A 6,000-nucleotide genomic window follows, 5' to 3' on the forward strand; every position below is an offset into this window, starting at 1 on the left:
TGTCATCAGGATTTCATGAGGCTGACACAGTGACCATCTCCAAACACAACATAACTCAACTAGCTATGGGTTGGAATGTGTGTGTGTGTGTGTGTGTGTGTGTGTGTGTGCATGTGTGTGTGTGAGAGAGAGACAGCACAACCCTAAAGCCCTGACCCACCAGCAAAGTGTGGTAACTCCCAAAAGAGACCATACTTTTATCAACATTTATGAAACATGGCAATATTAAAAGACAATTGTGACCATAACCAACAATCTCTGACTTTCTGACCAAAATGCAATGTCACATCATAGACCATGGTCATTCCCTTAACGACTGAATAGACACTCGCCTTCCCAAACACTGGTTGCTCCCTGGTGGCTGTTGACAAGGTCCTCAGGCTAATGGCCCCCAGCTGGGGGAACAAAAGACCCCAGGAGTTATAAGCTGTAGTAGGTGGGAATCTTTACACGTACATGAAGTCTCACCTGATCAGCATAAACTGATTGAGACAATGGGCCACTGGTTACAAACATCTAAAGGCCCCCCCACCCTCCTACATATGAGCAAGGCCCACCGACTGTCTCTTTTTGTGGTGTGTCCGTGCAAATCCTCAGTCGTCCAGGTCATAGTAAGCTGAAAAACAGAAAAAAAATCAACTGGACTTGGTTTTAGGTAGCTTTGTCTGTCTCTATTTATTTGGTTTGCACCTGAGGTTTTGTTTCTTTTTGTTCATTTTGTGCCTACATTTTGTTTTCTACATTTAGTTGTGGCTATTTTACATCTTTTTGTACTTCTTTTGCATCTTATTGCAGCCGATTTCTCTCTCTTTTCTGTCAGTTTTTCTTTCTTTTTAGTCATGTTGCTTCTTTTTTAGTCACTTTGCCTCTCTTTGGTCACTAATTTTTTATTTATGAAGTAATTTTGCAAATCCTTGTAGCCATCTAGTGTCACTTTGTACTTGTTTCCTGTCTCTTGGGGATGGTTTGTCTTTTTAATAATTTTGCAGTTCTTTGTGACAGTTTTGTGTCTATTGTTACTCATTTTGTGTGCCTTTGTAGTTGTTTGAAAGATCTTCCAATAAGAAATGTTGCCATTTCATACACTTCACACAGACGCTCTGGTAAAGGGACCCTCTAATCCCTTGGGCCCCTGAGGCTGTGTCCACTAGGCCCATTCTGTAATCCATCCATGATGATGAGCTCGCAAATGTGGTAGTATCGTGAAATCCGAAAAGGAGAAAAGTCATCAGGGAGAAAAAAGAAATATACTTCAATATACCAGAGGGAATGCGACACTGAAACAAAATTGAAATGTTTGCCAAAGTTGTGCCAAAAACACAGAGGGAAAACACAAAGATATATACAAACTATTGTTTTAGAAATTCAAATGAATGTCTAAATTGAATGACTCGTGCTTATTACTTTGTGTTCATCTTCTTGTTGTTTTTAAGAAACACTGGGATACCACTGAGTGAACAGAAGTGGCACTTGTGTGTGAATCTGGATATATACAATGGGGACAGATTAAGGGAATTACCTTAATGCATTTCAATACAACAACAACAGCAGCAGCACAAACTAAGGCCTCAACCTGTTGAATCAACACTGGCAGAGTATCAAAAAATGTAGGAATACATTATTCTTGAGCCTTTGTTATAGAAACTGATTAATATTTCAGGTGTCTCTGTTATTTTGTCCACCACCTGTATTTGCTCTCCTCTATAAAGTTGAGAGAGTGTAGCCTGGTTTTCCTCTGCATTTTGGAGCCTCTACAGAGCCCTGGGGTGTGTGGAGGTGTGAATGCTAACATGGCTCAATCTGTATGCCAGGGGGAAAAACAATCCATGCTAATCTGCCACCACAGACAGGAGCCCAGTTAGGCCAATCAGAAAGGGAATCATCTGGAGTGGAGAGGGCTCAGAAAAGTCTAGATCAGAGCCCTGATTGCAGCAGGGTGATTTACAGCCTGAGAACAATGATGGCTGCCTGGGTCAGCACTGATGACTGACTGCACCAGCACACACAGCACAAACTCACCTGACATTCATGCACTGATGTGCATACTACATGCATGAGCGCACATGCAGACACACACAGGCAACAAAATGCTCACACTTTGTGTTAGTCACAAAGGTAGTGAGATCGACTTTGCCAGGTTTACTCTGTGACCTAAACATGCCCCTGAGGCTTGCATTTGACCCTCTGCATTTCACTAACAGCATATAAACCAAAACAACTCAGCAAGCTACTTCCTATGAACTCAGCGCTGATAAAATGGGAAACTACCTTTGCCCTGCAGCGGCATATGTAAATACGGCGAGAAAGCCTGAGGTTGCATGAATAAAAGAAGGGGGGAGTTCAGATGTTTAGTGTCCATATGAGGGGAGTGGGAGCAGGGAGGATGGGAGGTCATCATCAAGAGTTTTCTTTAAAGAATCCCCTTTGATCTGCCTGGTCATCATTTTGGGAAAGGGGAAGGACCTCAAGGGACAAAAGATTGCGTCAAAGCGACCCCATGGATCGACTGGTAGCATCCACTCTTGGGTTGTGCATCAGGCTACGAAAAACACATTGTACAGTGTCAGTGAGTGACTTTGCAACATCACTCGCCGAGGATCGCCGAGGAACAGTGCCCATTTAATTTAGCAGTTTTGCAAAAAAGCTCTTAATGAGCAAAAGTACACCAAAGAAAAAGAAATGAACAAATTAACCCATCCAGTAAGGCATTCTATGTCCCCAAGCTGCGTCATCGGTTGCTACTGACAAGCTACAAAATATGATAATCAACCCCATTTAAATAAAGCCAACAAACACAGAGAAGGGCAATAAATAATGGAATCAAGCTCAAATCAGAACAGTTGAAGTAATGTTGGGAAGACATTTAGAATATTTTGGATTCTAGGATTCCAGTTGGAAAAAAATGTATTACTCTAAATTCATAAACATCATAGCAGGGGGATGCTACTGATGGAAACGCAATAATACCCTGTAATATATTGTTAAGACGTGTACAGGGTGTACCTCACCTCTTGACCAGTGTCAGCTGGGATTGGCACCAGTACCCACCATGGTCCTCTATAGGAGTATAGCTACTGGACGGATGGATGGATGTAATTTATTTGTTAAATGTTTGGGTATTGTTCCAAAATTTCTATGGGCATCAGATTTGAGAAAGAGATTTAACATCCAATAAAGAGATTTGGAGAATATCCCTGCCATTAAAAGTGCAAAGGTCCACAGCTATAAGGAGTCAGTTTAAAGTGGATCTGCTCCTACATGCATCTGCAGGAGATATATTAAGGAGGGTTTGTTTTGTGTGTTTTAAAGTGGCTGCACTGTTGCCCCAGGTCCTGTGTGGGAGTTGAGAGCCTGGTTTTGACGTGCGATAGTACTCAGGCAAGATTGCTGTCAGCTTCTAGAATAGGCAGGTGAGTACATGCACATGTGCCCCCCATGCACACACTTGTACACCAAAACAGATGGGAAGTCACAGGTCACACAGTGATCACACTATTTCATTTAACTGTACGGGAAGGTGGAAACTGGAAATGCTTGTCCTGAAGTTTTATGATTAGATTATTTATTTTTCAGGAATAAAAAGCCTCCTGGCCCATAGTTCCACATCCGCATACACATATAATGACAGGGAATACGCCATACACAGGGTTCATATGCACAATATTTGTAAATGTCATTCACCAAAATGAATAAACTTCTGCATTCTATACATATGAAGTATGGCAAGATATCAAGTCATGTTCATCACCATACAGTGAGGTTTTATGGTGCTTACAAATAAAGAAAATGTGTGTTCTGTAAACACGGTGATAAATGTGGCTTATAGGACATCCATGACTGATGCCAGAGATTGGAAACCGTGACCACTGTTGGCAAGTACATCCTGTTTTAGACCTTGGGGGCGTGACTCATAAGACCCAGACCAACACCTGATAGTTTGAAGGTTCAGTTGTTAGAGGTTTCTCTTCTTTTACGTACTGTACCCCCCAGAGCTGGGGCAGGAAGGCCTGGTGAGGGTGAGAAGGCAGCAGGGGGAAGCAAGAGAAGATTTTTAGGGTGCCTAGAGTTTTTGGGGCTGAGTGGGTCTATTTAGCCCCCAGCAGTTTGCCCCCCACCCCCACCCCAATCCTCCTCCACCCTTCTCCTCCCCCTGGCTTTGTGTGCCCTGAGCCCACTCCTCCCCCTTTTGTCACCCGGGCATTCCGCTTTGGTTAGCACACACAATGGGCGCTCAGTGCTCACCCTCCTGACACTGCATTCTGCCTGTGCACCAGGGAGTGGGCATGGGAGGGGGAGGTAAAGGGGTCCAGGGGGGAGGGTTAAAGGATGACAGCAACTCACCCCATGTGAGCAAAATGCCACCAAGTATCAACCCCCCACCCCACCCGTCTAACTTCAGCCGTCCATACAGATGGTCCAAATGAGTGCCAGCGGGCTTGGTTGGCACGGTGAAAAACAAAACCTCGACTTCACTAGGCAAACAAATGAACAGGTGTCTCTTATGGCTGACTGGCGATGTAGAGCCCTGCCTTCAGCCAGCTTGCTTCTCTGAGTGCCCAGCTACATGTGTTCTCTTCATCTTTATGCTGCTGGGCACACATCCTAAATGGAATTTTAAGACCTGGCCCCAGAAGATTTTTGTATGAAAATTAATCCCCTACATCGACAACAGTAAGAGTAAAATTGGCATAATTACAGGTCCGGGCTTTACTGCTTTGACATGTTTATCAAAGATTTGGAACAGTTTGTGGTCTCCAGCAGTTTGCCTCACTGATATAATGGCAGAGTTTGACATGTCACTGCTCAGGGTATTTTGTAAATAGCTGCACATACACAGCTGACAAACAGATGATTCCAAATATGTGAAAATAAGCTTGTAAGTGATAAAATCACATGTACAAACATATAAACACAGATTCACACTCTGTATTCACATGCTGTAAGCAGTTTCCTTTCACATATGACTTTCTCGACAAGTGCTCCAGTGCATCATGTGTCACTTGAAAATATCTGAGGTGCAGAAAGTGGAGAATGAAGTTGTAGAGCATCTAACTTCTTAATGACAAAAACTTGAATTTCTACTTATGTATAGCAACCAATGGAGTGCAAGAGGATGACTGAGTCTGTGTGTGTGTGTGTGTGTGTGTGCGTGGCAGCAGCCAAGAGGCTGGTGGGGGGTTAGTTTTACTTTCAAAGACCATGCTTGTTCGCCCATATTTCACACTATGGTGACATCTTAAAGCCTAGACAGGCCTGGCTGCTTCGCCCTCTCTTTCACTTTCTTAGAAAAAGGAGGAATTGGGTTGTGAAGGAAGGGGGTGCTGAAATATATGCAAATGTCCCCCAGAGGGGATACGAATTTTATGGGTTTAGTTTAGTTCAGCCAACTTGAATAATCAAATGTGGGCAAAAAAAAAAAAAAAAGAGCCCCCGCCATCCCATCACCACAACTCCATACCTCAAGCTGCACCCCCCACCTCAGGCCTCATCTCTGTTCACTCCTGCCAGGTCCTCACATAAGAGGAGCTCAGTATGCCCCAAACTCTTATTAGGATCTCCTTACGATGCAGGGGAAGAGAATCGAGTGGAGGGGGGCAAAGAGGGAGAGGAGGGATTTGAGGAAACAAGAAGACAGGCTAGTGTACCTGATCAGGCAGAACTGCCGGCTCCTGATTACAACACCATTTTCTCAGCAGGCTTCCCAGCCTCATCCTGCTTCTGTGAATATGGAGCATAGGGCCAGCCAATCCCCACAGTGCTCCCTCTCATCTAATGGCAGAATTAAGACCGTTTAGAGTGATTTCCTCTGCCTTCATGGTCACACACTGAAAGAGCTGAATCTTTTTTCCCTTTGCGCCGATTTACAATGTGGGAGGTCTGGCATACAACGAGTGAGAGAAAAGTTCTGCATGGCTGAACATAACATTACAACAGGTGGGGAATTGAACAGAAACTCCACAGAACAAGGCTGAGAACAATTTTACTTCACCTACACATTCT

General features: G+C 43.9%; 1 long non-coding RNA gene across 1 annotated transcript in view; it reads right to left on the bottom strand.

Moving 5' to 3' along the window:
• Window positions 1-297: 297 nt before the first annotated feature.
• The window catches only part of LOC109955922 (uncharacterized), a 30,353-nt gene continuing 24,650 nt past the window's right edge, over window positions 298-6,000 (bottom strand). The window contains exons 4-5 of the long non-coding RNA XR_002274352.1: window positions 5,646-5,769; window positions 298-616 (exon numbers count right to left, since the gene is read on the bottom strand). This is a non-coding gene — a long non-coding RNA (uncharacterized LOC109955922). The remainder of the gene's footprint in view (window positions 617-5,645; window positions 5,770-6,000) is intronic.

Source organism: Monopterus albus, unplaced genomic scaffold, assembly GCF_001952655.1.
Source record: "Monopterus albus unplaced genomic scaffold, M_albus_1.0 scaffold2.1, whole genome shotgun sequence".
Taxonomy (NCBI): Eukaryota; Metazoa; Chordata; class Actinopteri; order Synbranchiformes; family Synbranchidae; genus Monopterus; species Monopterus albus.